Source organism: Arachis ipaensis, chromosome B07 (genome assembly GCF_000816755.2).
Source record: "Arachis ipaensis cultivar K30076 chromosome B07, Araip1.1, whole genome shotgun sequence".
Taxonomy (NCBI): Eukaryota; Viridiplantae; Streptophyta; class Magnoliopsida; order Fabales; family Fabaceae; genus Arachis; species Arachis ipaensis.
Window position 1 is genome coordinate 61,609,262 of NC_029791.2, and position 15,603 is coordinate 61,624,864.

Below are 15,603 nucleotides of genomic sequence, written 5' to 3' on the forward strand. Positions count from 1 at the left end.
ACTCACATAAAGGAATCTCTATACTGTGACATAGAGGATTCCTCTTCTTTTTTGTTCTCTTCTTTTTCATATGAGCAGGAACAAGGATAAGAACATTCTTGTTGAAGCTGATCCTGAACCTGAAAGGACTCTGAAGAGGAAGCTAGGAGAAGCCAAAGCACAACACTCTGGAGAGGACCTTACAGAAATTTTCGAAAAAGAAGTAGAGATGGCAGCCGAAAATAACAATGGTGGAGATACAAGGAAGATGCTTGGTGATTTTACTGCACCAACTTCTGACTTCTATGGAAAAAGCATCTCAATCCCTGCAATTAGAGCAAACAACTTTGAGCTTAAGCCTCAATTAGTTTCTCTAATGCAGCAGAATTGCGAGTTTCATGGACTTCCATTGGAAGATCCTCATCAGCTCTTAGCTGAATTCTTGCAAATTTGTGACACTATTAAGACCAATGGGGTTAATCCCGAGGTCTACAGATTTATGTTTTTCCCTTTTGCTGTAAGAGACAGAGCTAGGATATGGTTAGACTCACAACCTAAAGAAAGCTTGAACTCTTGGAAAAATTTGGTTAATGCTTTCTCGGCCAAATTCTTTTCACCTCAAAAGTTGAGCAAGCTTAGAGTGGAAGTCCAAATCTTCAGACAGAAAGAAGGTGAATCCCTCTATGAAGCTTGGGAAAGATACAAGCAATTGATCAAAAGGTGTCCTTCTGACATGCTTTCAGAATGGAGCATCATATGTATATTCTATGATGGTCTATCTGAATTGTCCAAGATGTCATTGGACCACTCTACTGGTGGATCTCTTCATCTGAAAAAAATTCCTGCAGAAGCCCAGGAACTCATTGAAATGGTTGTAAATAACCAGTTCATATATACTTCTGAAAGAAATCCTGTGAATAATTGGATGACTCAGAAGAAAGGAGTTCTTGAGATTGATACTCTGAATGCCATATTGGCTCAGAACAAAATATTGACTCAGCAAGTCAATATGATTTCTCAGAATCTGACTGGAATGCAAGCTACATCTAGCAGTGCTAAAGAAGCCTCCTCTAAAGGAGAAGCTTATGACCTTGAGAATCCTGCAATGGAAGAAGTGAATTACATGGGAGAATCCTATGGAAACACCTATAATCCTTCATGGAGAAATCATCCAAATTTCTCATGGAAGGATCAATAGAAACCTCAACAAGGCTTTAATAATAATAATGGTGGGAGAAATAGGTTTGGCAATAGCGAGCCTTTTCTATCATCTTCTGAGCAACAGACAGAGAATTCTAAGCAGAGCCTCTCTGACTTAGCAACCGTAGTCTCTGATCTATCTAAGACCACTCTCAGTTTCATGACTGAAACGAGGTCCTCCATCAGAAATTTGGAGGCACAAGTGGGTCAGTTGAGTAAAAGAGTTACTGAAACTCCTCCTAGTACTCTCCCAAGCAATACAGAAGAAAATCCCAAAAGAGAGTGCAAGGTCATAAATATACCCAACATGGCCGAACCTATAGAAGAGGAAGAGGCAGTGATTTCCAGTGAGGAAAACCTCAATGGACGTCCACTGACCACTAAGGAGTTCCCTCCTGAGGAACCAAAGGAATCTGAGGCTCATACAAAGACCATAGAGCTTCCACTGAACATAGTGTTGCCATTCATGAGCTCTGATGAGTATTCTTCCTCTGAAGAAGATGAAGATATTGTTGAAGAGCAAGTTGTTCAGTACCTAGGAGCAATCATGAAACTGAATGCCAAGTTAATCAATAATGAGACTTGGGAGGATGAACCTCCATTGCTCATCAATGAACTGAATGCCTTGGTTCAACTGAAATTACCTTAGAAGAAACTGGATCCCAAAAAATTCTTAATACCCTGTACCATAGGCACCATGAACTTTGAGAAGGCTTTGTGTGACATGGGGTCAGGAATAAACCTCATGCCACTCTCTGTAATGGAGAAACTAGGGATCTTTGAGGTACAAGCTGCAAGAATCTCACTAGAGATGGCAGACAAATCAATGAAACAGGCTTATGGACTTGTAGAGGATGTCTTAGTAAAGGTTAAAGGCTTTTACATCCCTGCTGATTTCATAATCCTAGACACTGGGAAAGATGAAGATGAATCCATTATCCTTGGAGGACCCTTCCTAGCCATAGTAAGAGCTGTGATTGATGTGGACATAGGAGAGTTAATCCTTCAATGAATGAGGACTACCTTGTGTTTAAGGCTCAAGGATCTTCTTCTGTAACCATGGAGAACAGGCATGAAAAGCTTCTCTCAATACAGAGTAAAACAGAGCCCCCACACTCAACTTCTAAGTTTGGTGTTGGGAGGCCACCATCAAGCTCTGAGTCTCTGTGAGGCTCTCTAAGAGCTCACTGTCAAGCTATTGACACTAAAAAAGCGCTTATTGGGAGGCAACCCAATGTTAATTAATTATATTTATTTATTTTCCATTGTTATTTTATGTTTTCTTTAGGTTGATGATCAAGTGGAGTCATAAAAATAGCTGCAGAATTAAAGCAAAATCAAAAACAGCATCAAAAATAGCACACCCTGGAGGACAGGCTTACTGACGTTTAAACGCCAATAAGGATAGCAGAATGGGCATTTAACGCCCAGTCTGGCAGCATTCTGGGTGTTAAATGCCAGAATAGGCAGCACTCTGGGTGTTTAATGCCAGAAAAGGGTGTCTGGTGTCTGGCTGGTGTTAAACGCCAGAAATGGCAGACAGACTGGCGTTTAACGTCAGAAAAGATAGCAGAGTTGGCGTTAAACGCCAGAAATGGCACACAGAGGGCCTTTAAACGCCAGAAAGGTGCAGGGAGCAGAATTCCGTGACACCTCAGGATCTGTGGACCCCACAGGATCCCCACCTACCCCAACTCACTCTCTCTCCTCTTCACACCTCTCCATAACACTCTTCCCCAAATACCCTTGACCAATCCCATCAATACCTCTTTCCCAAATACCGTTCACCTATCAAATCCTACCGTCTTCCCTACAACCTCTTCACCACTCACATCCATCTATCATAAAACCCCACCTACCTCACCATTCAAATTCAAACTACTTCCCTCCCAAACCCACCCATTCTCACATGGATTCCCTGATAAACCTATATTTTATGATATATATTATGCTCAATTTGAGTGATTTATTCAATCCTTCACCCACTTATTCATGTTAATTGCATGGTTTTACTTTCCCTTCCTTATTATGTGATGTATGTGAAAAACATGTTTCCTATGCTTTAAAAATAATTATTTTAATTACCCTTTACTTCCATTCGATGCCGTGATTCGTGTGTTGAGTAGTTTCAGATCTTCTAAGGCAGGAATGACTTAAAGGATGGAAAGGGAACATACAAAAATGGAAGGAAAGCACAAAATGGAGTTTTTGAAGAAACTGGCAGTGACGCGATCGCATGGACGATGCGGCCGCATGCCAACGCAAAATAGCAGTGACGCGACCGCGTGATTGACACGATCGCGCGCCATAAGCGAAACGCATATGACGCGGACGCATGACAGAAGCGACTGCGTGACAAGAAAAACTCCAAATGACGCAACCGCGTGACCCACACAGACACGTGACAGAGGCCACGCACCATAAAGTACAGAAAACGCTCCCAGCGATTTCTGAAGCCCTTTTTGGCCCAAATCCTAGTCCAGAAGGCACAGATCAGAAGTTATGAAGTGGGGGAATGCATCCATTAGGAGGAGAGTCTCCAATTTAGTTAGTATTGATGAATTAGATGTAGTTTGGCGGGAGAGGTTCTCTCCTCTCTCTTTTAGTATTTAGAATTAGGATTTCTTTTGCTTTCAGGATTATTTCTTTTTATCAGGTTCAACATTCCTTTTTATTTATCTTATCAATTTAGTTTATGAATTCTTCTATGTTACAGATTATTCTTTGAATTAATGTTATTTGAGGTATTTCAGTTTATTATTGCTCTCTTTTATTTATTTTACTATTGCTTCCAATCTGAAGACATTTTTATTCCAGTAGATTTACTTTTTCCCTTTTGGTCTTGGTTAAGAAATCAGTAACTCAGGAGTTATCAAACCCAACGTGATCGATAATTGTTATCTTTGCTAATTGAATTGAACTTCAATAATCCAAATCTTTTTCTAGGAATTAACTAGGATTTGAAGATCAAGCTAATTAGTCACTTGACCTTCCCTTGCTCTAGTAAAGGTTAACTAAGTGGAATTAAGATTCAATTTTCATCATCATTGATAAGGATAACTAGGATAGGACTTCTAATTTCTCATACCTTGCCAAAAGTGTGTTTTACAGTTATTTATTTATTTTATAATCTTTTACTTATTTTAATTGCAATTTAAATTACTTGTTCCTCATCTTCAAAACCCCGATTTACAATCTTCATAACCAATGATAAGAACATACTTCCCTGCAGTTCCTTGAGAAGACGACCCGAGGTTTAAATACTTCGGTTATCAATTTTTAAGGGGTTTGTTACTTGTGACAACGAAAACGTTTGTAAGAAAGGTTGATTGCTTGGCTTAGTAACTATATTTGCAACGAGTGTTTACTATAACCTCTAAACCATCAATCTTCAGTTCTTTTTCAAAATGGCGCCGTTGCCGGGGAATTGCAATCGTGTGCCTTATTATTGGTTATTGTAAATATTTTTCTTTTACTTGTTTATTTGTCTTTATTTTCTCCTTTTACTTCCATTAGCTACTATGATATCTCACCCCCCTCGCTTTGAGTTTGGTTCTAATATTGTTGAAAGGAGTGAAAGTTATAATAGGAACATGCATCAAGGTCAGAGCAATGAAAGATGGATGGAGCCAAGAGGATCTGATCAACCCTTTAGGCAACAACACCCTCGAAGATATCATGGACAAAGACCATTCTACAATGCATACCAAGCCAATAGACATGGTGGACAACCTTGTAGTTACCAACAAGCCCCACCTTGTGCTTATAGACCATCCTCTCAACGTAACTTCAAACAACCACACTCACAAGCTCCTTTTCACCATTCACCACCTTATGATCCTCATTTACCCCAATTCCAATCCAATTACTCCCAAACACCACCACTTTCCCGTGTACCACGTCCAAATTCATCACCCCGAGAATTAGAGGTTCGCCTCAAGGAAACAGTAGATCAACTTCAAACAACCCTTCATCAACTGGAGCAAGCTATAAGTCAATTATCTTCTAGACGTTCGAACATTCAAGGACCTTCCACAGCCCCATGTGGACAATCTAAAGAAGAGCGTAGCATGAAGGAGATACTAGAAACTCCAGTTGAAAGAACAAGGCATGACTTCGTACTGGAACAAGTAGAGGAAGCTATCATTGTAAACAAAGAAGAGTTGGTTGAATACTTAGGAGACGCTGAACTTCCATGGGAATCCAGAGTTATGGAGAATTCTGTCAAAAATGTTACAATTGATGCTAAGGAGGATAGTGCACAACTCCCAAAGCAAGTCTTTTATGAAGAACTAGACGGAATAATCCAAGAAGCAAGTTTCTTTGATGATGATAATCTCAAGTCAAGTTCTCCCAGTAATGAACTTGCATCAGCAAGTGAATTCTCTGAGATCGAAGAGTCTTTCCCAAGTGAATACGAAGATGATGCGGAGGTAGATTTCTCTCAACCCCCCATTTATGACTTAAGTGACGAGGAAGACATAGAAGGCTTTGATCAGGACATGGATGCAATTGATGAAGTCTACAAGGAAGTGAAGAAATTCACCGAAGAGCACAAGGGAGTAGAACTTACAGAACCACTGGAAACACCTATCCCAAGGCCATTACCAACCAATACAAGCTTTAAGTGGGTACAATCCTTAACCTTTAGCTTTATTTTCCCACTTGAATATGGTTTGCTTGAAATAGATGGCCAGCTTAGAGCTCTCTGCGGCTTTAAGAGTAAGAGGGAAATGGCTCGCACTCAGAGCTGGTGCACAAGGATCAATAAGGTTCCACGCTTCAATTCGAAGCGCACGGATTGGCATCATGATCAATCGAATGGATCTCGGAAAACGTTTGGTCATCTTGGTGAAAATCTACTTTCTAAACCGCCCGGATGAAAAAATATAGATCAGGACGAAGGCAGATTTAAAAGCAAAGTTTGGGATTCTGGAATCTATTCTGACATTCGTCACCCCGGGAGCCTGACAACCTGCTTGAAGATACTCAGAAGCTTTACATGCCGAGTTTGGGACCCCGGAGGCTGTTGGTATTCCAAACATTGGTGGAGATTTCTGGACGAATTTAAGCGCAAGCCGCCATAACAGGAAGCTCATCCAATGTCCAACTTAAGGACTTTAACTAAAAGTGCTAGGTGGGAGACAATCCACCATGGTATGGTCGTTTCTTTTTTAGTTTTATTTCGTGTTATTTATTTTTGTTTTCCTTTTCAATTGAACCTGAATATTATTCATTCGCATTGCATACTGTATAATTGCATACCTGCATAAAAAAAAGCGAGTAGGCGTGCGATGTGACTGCATCAGTCATGCGATCGCGTCAGTTGCGAAAAACAACCCCCCATGCGTCCGCGTCATTCACGCGGCCGCGTGACCTGGAAATCGGCGTAAGAATGCAACGCCCAGAAAGTTGGGCTGGAATCATGCGGCTGTTATGCGTTTCGCACAAAACGATCCACGCGGTCGCGTCCATGACGCGATCGCGTCACTTGCACAACACCAATCCCACGCGACAGCGTGAATGACGCGATTGCGTCGCGTGGATTGCACAACACCCCAAACGAGACAGAGAGTTGCGCTGAATCGACGCTGGAATTGCGCGTTTAGAACAATTTCCAGCGACGCGATCGCATGCCTCATGCGACCGCGTCATTCATCCTTTTACCCATTCCATGCGATCGCATCACTCACGCAATCGCGTCAACCCCCATTCCACCCCAGCCACGCGACCACGTGCCCCACGCGATTGCGTGGATTCAAATTCGATAACCCCCCCAGCCACGCGAAACCCTACCCTTTTGCGCCCCCCCAACCCCCTTCTCCTTCTTCTCTTCTCTGCAACCACCACCACCCACTTCCAGCCACCACCACCAACCACCACCCTACCGTCGACCACCCAGACCCCACTGCCGCCGCGCCACCTGATGCACAGAAAACTTGTCTCGTAACAAATTTTCTTCGACAAGTGTACCGAATTTCATCGTCAAGTAAATACTCACAATAGAGTGAGGTCGAATCCCATAGAGATTGATTGATCAAGAAACTTTAATTAGAGGACCATTACCCCCTACCCTACCCCCATTACCCCACCCGAACCTCCTGCCTCCGAACAGACAACACCACCGTGCCACCCTCAACCACCGCGTCAGCCGCCACCACCACCATTCCCCAGCCATCTCTCTACCCCACTTTCATTCATCCGCCTACCAGGTTTCGCCAAACACCACCCTTCTTTCAATTCCCAGTTATTTACATATTTTTCTGTTTATGTTCATAATTAGCCTAGTTAGATATGCATGTTGTAGTGGATTCTAGGTGGTTAGGTAGCCTAGGATGTGGTTAGTGGATTTAGGCCTGATTAATTGCGCTGTTCATGCTTCTTGTTTTATAATTCTTGCAATTCTACTGTTGCTGTGATGTTAGTATTGTTCATATGCTGTTCTTACTCTTCATGCTGCTATTGCAAATGTTCTTTCTTGTTCACACTAATTATATCTAATTGCAGTTTGTTTTAATTCATATGAATTGTCCTACTTATAGTTTATTTCCTGGGAACATCTAATTTTAGCCGGAATGCTGCCCAATTTTCTGTAAACTGTTTTGTTTCCATTCATGTCTTGGTTTTGGCACTTTGAACTCTGCTTTACTCTGCTTTTACCAAACCAATTCATGAATACCAGGGCAAGCTTTCTTATTCTTTGTGATTTCCTGGTTCATAATCTGCATTTTTGATGTCTAGCTTCCAATTTTTGATTCATCATCAACCTGATTCCCTTGTTTGGATATGAGTTAACTGTAGCTTCTAATTGAGAATGCTTGTTACTTAGAAATGATCATCATGCCACTTACTCTAACCCACTTTTTACTAATTCACTAATTTTAACCTCCTAAACTCTTTTTTCATTCCTAACCAACCTAACCTTTCAAAACATCTCTTCTGGTTTTTCACTATTCTCTTTAACCATCTAACCAAGGCATGATGATAATTTTTCCTAATTAACATGATTTCGAATACATTTTGGATTGTTAATTTTTCTTCTCGGACTTTTAACTCCTATTCAATCCTTAATGCACATTTACTTGACTCATTTTTATTACTCCACTGCTCCTTTGCCACTATATGCTTATTTTGTGATTTTCCTACTTGTTTTCCTATTTTTATTATATCCTGGTTTTCCGTTTTTCAGGATGTCTGACACCCAAAGAAAAGAAAAAGGAAAGGCAACAACTGGCAAATGAAAAAGAGGAGAATCCTCCATGTCCATCCTGGACATCATGCATGATGACTCCTGGTGGGAGAAACACTTTACTCCGCAGGAGAAGGCTGACCAGCTACTCCCTGCTACTGATCCCATTAAGTTTGCAAACCGATACTGCGAGATGAAGTATCCGGTGTTTGCAACCTCCAGGAACCTGTACCTGGAGAGGACTCTGAAAATCCCAAAAGAACTCCAGTAATACACCTCTGATCAGATCAAATAAAGAGGCTAGTTCTTCCTGGAGAGAAACCTGACTGAGGTCAATGCATCTTGGGTAAGGGAATTTTACTGCAATTACTTCAAAGCTTCCCTAGATGCAGTAAACCTAAGAGGGAAACAGATACTGGTCACTGAAGAGGCCATAGAGGATGTTTTGAAGCTCCTGCCTAAATCCGATCAGCCGGATGGTTATCAAAAGGCTGAGGAGGACATGCGCTTCATGAAGTTTGACTGGGATGCCGTCAAGGCAAGGATAGCCCTTGACCCGACTGTTCCATGGGTCATGGGTCAGAACACCACCATGCCTAAGGGAATCAAACGGGCATACTTGAACGATGAGGCTCGGCTATGGCATCAGATCCTAAGCAACTTTATTATGCCGAGTACTCACGAGACAGAGCTACCTACCGCTATGATCACCCTCCTATGGTGTGTGATGGAGGGTAAGGACCTGTACCTGCCACGCTTCATTCGGTACTACATGGCCAGGGTCCACGTCCGAGACACTCTCCCCTTTCCATATCTGATTACACAGCTTGGCCGTCGAGCTGACGTGCCTTGGGAGGATGCTGATGAGAAGCCACCTGCTGCAAAATGCAAGAAAATTATCCCTCACAGCAGGAACTTTCTGGCTTTGGGCTACAGACCTCCATTCCTCACTCCTACTGATGAGACAGCCACACCATCTGCCGGCCCCCTTCCTCTACAGCTACCCTAGCTACCCCTGCTACCACCACTGCACCACCACCTGCCTCAGAGCCAGTTTATCACTTAGTGCACCCCCTGTTTCCGCAGCTAGACCAGATGGAGCACCGCAACCGACGGTGATACGAGAGATTTGAGTGTCGCAGCAAGCGACGCTATGAGCACCTGAAGCTGATGATCCGTTCTGGCAGCGACATCCCCTCCGACCCTGACACCCCATCAGAGCCATCTGAGGAGGAGGCGGATGATCACGAGGCGGAGACCCATCCAAAGAGAGAGGTTGCACAGGCAGGCACGGAGCAGGTTGCGACCCAGCAGGAGGCCCCGCATCAGATTCAGGCTGCAGACCCAGAGGTTCCTATTTAGTCAGCACCTCCTCTGCAGCAGGCAGATCCTCAGACGACCACCACAGAGACTCCAGCTACCCATCCTTCCAGTGATGACACCCCTTTACACCCTGCTTGAGTGAGCATCAGGGACGATGCTTCATATTAAGTTTGGGAAGGTTGCCATCTCTGGCGTATATTTTTTGGTGAACCACTACAAACTCTTTTTACTTTATTATTTTTCTGTATTTTTCTCTTTATTTTTATTTTTATTTTTTCAGTACTTATACATTGCTATTTTCATGTATTTTTACTACATTTCTGCATGTTGCACTTTAGTTCATATTTTAGCCATTTAGTTTAATTGCAATTCTAACTTATTAGTTATAGAAAATGTGGATTAATTAGTATAGTTTACCCTTTTTAGCATAAAATAACCTAGTTTAAATTAAAAATATAAAAAGGAAGTAAACTAGAGACTTTAACAGAATAAAAACAACCCACACCTTGTATATATAGTGTTACATGTTAGTTAGTTAACAACATTTCATCAAGGAGAAACACTAGAACTTTAAAGCCACCTTAAGATTTACATTGAGAATAATGGGAACTCTTAATTTTTACTTGCTTGACATATATAACTGATATATGATTTTTGAGTTAGAGAACACACAGCCTGTGAGTTTTGAGCTTAATTGTATGGTTACATTTAAACTATAATATTTTATTCCTGTGGGTTCTGCCCTTCTTATTTATTCTGGTGTTCTTTACTTTGTTTTGATCTATATGTCCGATTATAGAATATAGATACATACCAAGAAAGTGATTGAGGCCATTGTTTGATTCTAGCTCACTATTCCCAAATTAGCCTACCTTTTACATCACCCTTGTTAGCCCCCTTGAGCCTTTAAATCCCCTCTTGTTTTATTACCACATTACTAGCCTTAAGTAGATAAACAAAATAAAAATCCTAAGTTGAATCCTTGGTTAGCTTAAGATAGAAATTGTGTATTGTGTAAGTGTGGGAACCTTATGGGAACATGGATGATAGAAAAAAAAAGGGGGTAGAAAGTTAAAAAGAACAAAAATTTTTATTTTTAAAAGTTTTGGGAAGCATGCTCATGTGAAATCAAAATAATTTAATTACCATGTGCATTCAAAAAAAAATATTATTTTTCAGTATTTGAATAAAGGGGATACAAAAGAATTCTCCAAATGCAAAAAGTGATGCACATGGGATAAACATAAATAAAAATTAAAATATGAGCATGTAACATAAAAAGTGGGAAAAATATGGGAAAATAGGTAAAGAAGCTTTGCTTTACAAAATATGTATGTTAGGTGATATCTTAGACTAATCAAGGATTCACTTAATTAGCTCACTTAGCCTTATACATATACCCTTACCTTTACCTTGGCCCCATTACAACCTTAATTAAAGACCTCATGATTTTTGTATGCCTATATTCTATAATTGTTGATTGGTTAGATGAAGAACAAAGTTATTGGTGCACGAATTGTGAATCACACTTTTCACAACGCGTACCACTAACCAGCAAGTGCACTGGGTCGTCCAAGTAATACCTTACGTGAGTAAGGGTCGAATCCCACGGAGATTGTTGGTTTGAAGCAATCTATGGTTATCTTGTAAATCTTAGTCAGGAATTCAATTATTTTTATCAGTTGAATTGTGAATAACCAAGAGAGCATAAATTAAAGGTTACTTGTTGTGCAGTAATGGAGAATATGTTGGAGTTTTGGAGATGCTTTGTCTTCTGAATCTCTGCTTTCCTCTGTCTTCTGATTCACGCACGCACGTCCTCCTACAGCAAGCTGTGTGTTGGTGGATCACCATTGTCAATGGCTACCTTCCATCCTTCCAGTGAAAACTACGCTCACGCGCTCTGTCACAGCACGGCTAATCACCGGTTGGTTCTCAATCCGGTTGGAATATGATTTACTATCCTTTTGCATCTGTCACTAACGCCCAGCCTTCAGGAGTTTGAAGTTCGTCACAGTCATTCAATCCTTGAATCCTACTCGGAATACCACAGACAAGGTTTAAACTTTCCGGATTCTCATGAATGCTGCCATCAGTTCTAGCTTATACCACGGAGATTCTGATCAAGGAATCTAAGAGATACTCATTCAATCGGGCGTTCAACTCCCGTTTTTGATCCTTTTCTGGCGCTGGACGCTAGAATTGGGCAGAGGACTGGCGTTGAACGCCAGTTTACGTCGTCTATTCTTGTGCAAAGTATGTACTATTATATATTTCTGGAAAGCCCTGGATGTCTACTTTCCAACGCAATTGGAAGCACGCCATTTCGAGTTCTGTAGCTCCAGAAAATCCACTTTGAGTGCAGGGAGGTCAGAATCCAACAGCATCAGCAGTCCTTTTTCAGCCTGAATCAGTTTTTTGCTCAGCTCCTTCAATTTCAGCCAGAAAAATACCTGAAATTACAGAAAAACACACAACTCATAGTAAAGTCCAGAAATATGAATTTTTCCTAAAAACTAATAGAAATAGACTAAAAACTAACTAAAACATACTCAAAACTATATGAAATTATCCCCAAAAAGCGTATAAAATATCCGCTCATTAGTTATAGACAGTAAGGATAAAAAAAAAGAAGAATAGAGTGATTAACCCAAAACACTGAGTGACTAGAGAGTAAACACAAAATCTAGTGAGGGTTCAATAGCTCATCAACATATATCTCTGCTTAAATTATTAATTGTCTTGCAAAATTGTAAAATGTTTTTCTCTCCCATCTCAATTATAAAGGTACTTTATCACTATCTAAGGTTTGGCTATATATATAAGATTCCTTGACAATGTGAATTAATTCAACTACATGTAAGCTTTATACACAAGGGAATAACAAATTAGAATTGCATGATTCATTTAGGTAGTTGCATTTAGAATAGATTGCATTGCATGAGATTCCACCACTTTAACCTTACCTTACTCTTTGTCTTGGATTTAGCATGAGGACATGCTATTGTTTAAGTGTGGAGAGGTTGATAAATCTATATTTTATGATATATATTGTGCTCAATTTGAGTGATTTATTCAATTCTTCACTCACTTATTCATGTTAATTGCATGGTTTTACTTTTCCTTCCTTATTATGTGATGTATGTGAAAACATCCTTCCTATGCTTTAAAAATAATTATTTTAATTACCCTTTACTTCCATTCGATGCCGTGATTCGTGTGTTGAGTAGTTTCAGATCTTCTAAGGCAGGAATGACTTAAAGGATAGAAAGGGAGCATACAAAAATGGAAGGAAAGCACAAAATGGAGTTTTTGAAGAAACTGGTAGTGACGCGATCACATGGACGACGCGGCCGCATGCCAACACGAAATAGCGGTGACGCGACCGTGTGATTGACGCGATTGCGTGCCATAAGCGAAACGCATATGACGCGGACGCATGACTGAAGCGACCGCGTGACCCACGCGGACGCGTGACAGAGGTCACGCACCAGAAAGTACAGAAAACGCTCCCAGCAATTTCTGAAGCCTTTTTTGGCCCAAATCCAAGTCCAGAAGGCACAGATCAGAGGTTATGAAGTGGGGGAATGCATCCATTAGGAGGAGAGTCTCCAATTTAGTTAGTATTGATGAATTAGATGTAGTACTACAAGAAAAAAGGTCTATGGCCACGCTTTTTTTTTGCTACGCTTTAAAAGCGTAGCCAAAAATGGTCTATGGCCACGCTTTTATGAGGGTGGCGATAAAATAAAGATTTGGCCACTTTTTTTTTGCTACGCTTTAAAAGCGTGGCGAAAAGTGTCAATGGCCACGCTTTTATGATAGTGGCAATTGATGCAAGATTTGGCCACGCTTTTATTTGCCACGCTTAAAAAGCGTAGCCGTAGAGAGAAACCGGCACGCTTTTAAGGCGTAGCAACAGAGTTTTGTTATTGCGGCGTTCGAAAAGCGTAGCCATTTCTTAGAAGCCTTTTGGCACGCTTTAAAAGCGTAGCCAAAAGGTTCCCTCGGAAAAAAAAAAAAGATAGGGATAAATTCAAAAAACCCCTTCTTCGTTTAAAGACTCAGTTCACTTAGAGAAAAAGGTTCATTGTGCTCTGCCCTAACCCGTTCTTGTTCGTGCTCTGCCCTAACTCCTCCATCAAAAGCCCCAACACGACGAGACACTCACTGCCCTAACTCCTCCTCCTTCATTGTGCCTCGCCCTCACTCACCGTGGATGCTCCCCTTTGCCGCTGTTCCATTACTTCGCTGCAAAACCCTAACCCCCTAACCCCTCCCGCGCCGCTCCCTTCCTGCTTCTTGCTTCTTTGTAAGTCCTCTTCCTTTATTTCTTTTCCTATTTCACCTTACCCCCTCTCACTCCCTCCCACCTTTCTGTTCATTTATTTTTTACTTTTAATTATCTTTTACTTTTAATTACCTAATTCGTTGAAATCAGGATGTATTGAAGGCAATCTCGTTGAAGCAGAACTGGGATTTGAACGATTTGCGGGTTCTTAATTCGGAATCTGTTGGGAACAGGTTCAGGTTCGGAACGTTTCAGAACTTCGAGTTCAGAATTGGGTTTGGGAAAAAGAGCAATTTTTCTGTGAAATTCCCTTAGCCACAGGCGCCGCAGACGCAGAACGCGGTCACCGCCGAGGCGCCGCACAAGGCACAGAAGCAGAAGCACTTCGTCGCCCTCTCCTCCTCCTCCTAAATCACGCAGTCCCAGTGTTGTTGCGAACCATCAGAAGCTCAAAAAAGACGAAGAAGAAAAGAGAAGGTAACTGATTTTTGTTATTTATCCCTTCATTTATTTATCTATTTTGTAGTTTGTCTTCGTGATTTTTTTCCTGAATTGGTTGATAATTTAGTGTGTAATATTGGTGAGAAAATGTGAAACGAAGAGAATTCTATTGGTTGAGACTAGCAATTTCTGATTCGTGCTTGCTAGTTTTAACCTTAATTTATGAAGAATGCACCGCACTGGAAATTGGGTATGTTGAAAACGCGTGATAATTTTTGCAGTTATTCGATGTATTTTAGCAGTTATTCGATGCTTGCTAGGTTCTTGGGGATCCCAAATATAATTTCGAGAGGGTGAGCCTTTGTATTTCTACAGTTAACATGAATATGAAGATATAAATCTGATAGCAGTTTGGAGATTATGTATGTGTGCGGATTAGGATAAGCATATTTTTGTCTGACAAATCTATTATCATCAAAAGCTTATTGACTGTGAGAGATTTTTTTAAAATGGTTTTAGAAAGTTAAATGTAGCATGCTTGCAATCTAGGTAGATCTTTTGGAATGAATTTCCTTCTTCTTTGAGGGTAAGTGATGCCAATTTGAAAATGCAACAGGTTAATTTCCTTTCAGAATTCTGATTTTGCTGTACTCTATGTGCAATTTGGTCTTCAATTTATGAGTAGAGGAAATTGGTTATGTGGCTATGAAAATTAAATATATATATATCTCACATTAATTAATGTTTACAAGGTTAGTAGCTATAGGTTCTAATGATTTCACTGTCACTTTCTTTGCTTCACACAGTTGTTGGATTAGATCACATGACATGACATGTTGGTAAATGGTAATTTATGTGTGTTTATTTTAAAAATGAGTTTGCCAATATTAAACAAGTAATCTGAATTCAAGTTTCAACACAGAATTTAACACGCAATGTAACTTGTTTTGTTGTTTTGTTCTAAGGCCTTAATCAAAGAATATTTGAATTGTGCAGTGGATCTGAAAGGTTTGGGTCAAATTCATTCTTTCAAGTCCTTTTTTTCTTGTTTAATTCAATTTAGCGATTGGTTGGGTTAACCTGAAAGCCCACTTAATTGAATTTACGTCCACTTGATGATATATGATTGTATAGAATGAATCACAAAGTAACATTTAAAAAAAAATTAGAACTAATAGAA

General features: G+C 40.5%; 1 long non-coding RNA gene across 1 annotated transcript; it reads left to right on the forward strand.

The window, feature by feature from the left end:
• On the forward strand, positions 1,411 to 15,289 carry LOC110264226. The gene is made up of 3 exons (XR_002349977.1): positions 1,411 to 1,421; positions 13,777 to 14,003; positions 14,133 to 15,289. It is a non-coding gene; the product is annotated as an uncharacterized LOC110264226 (long non-coding RNA).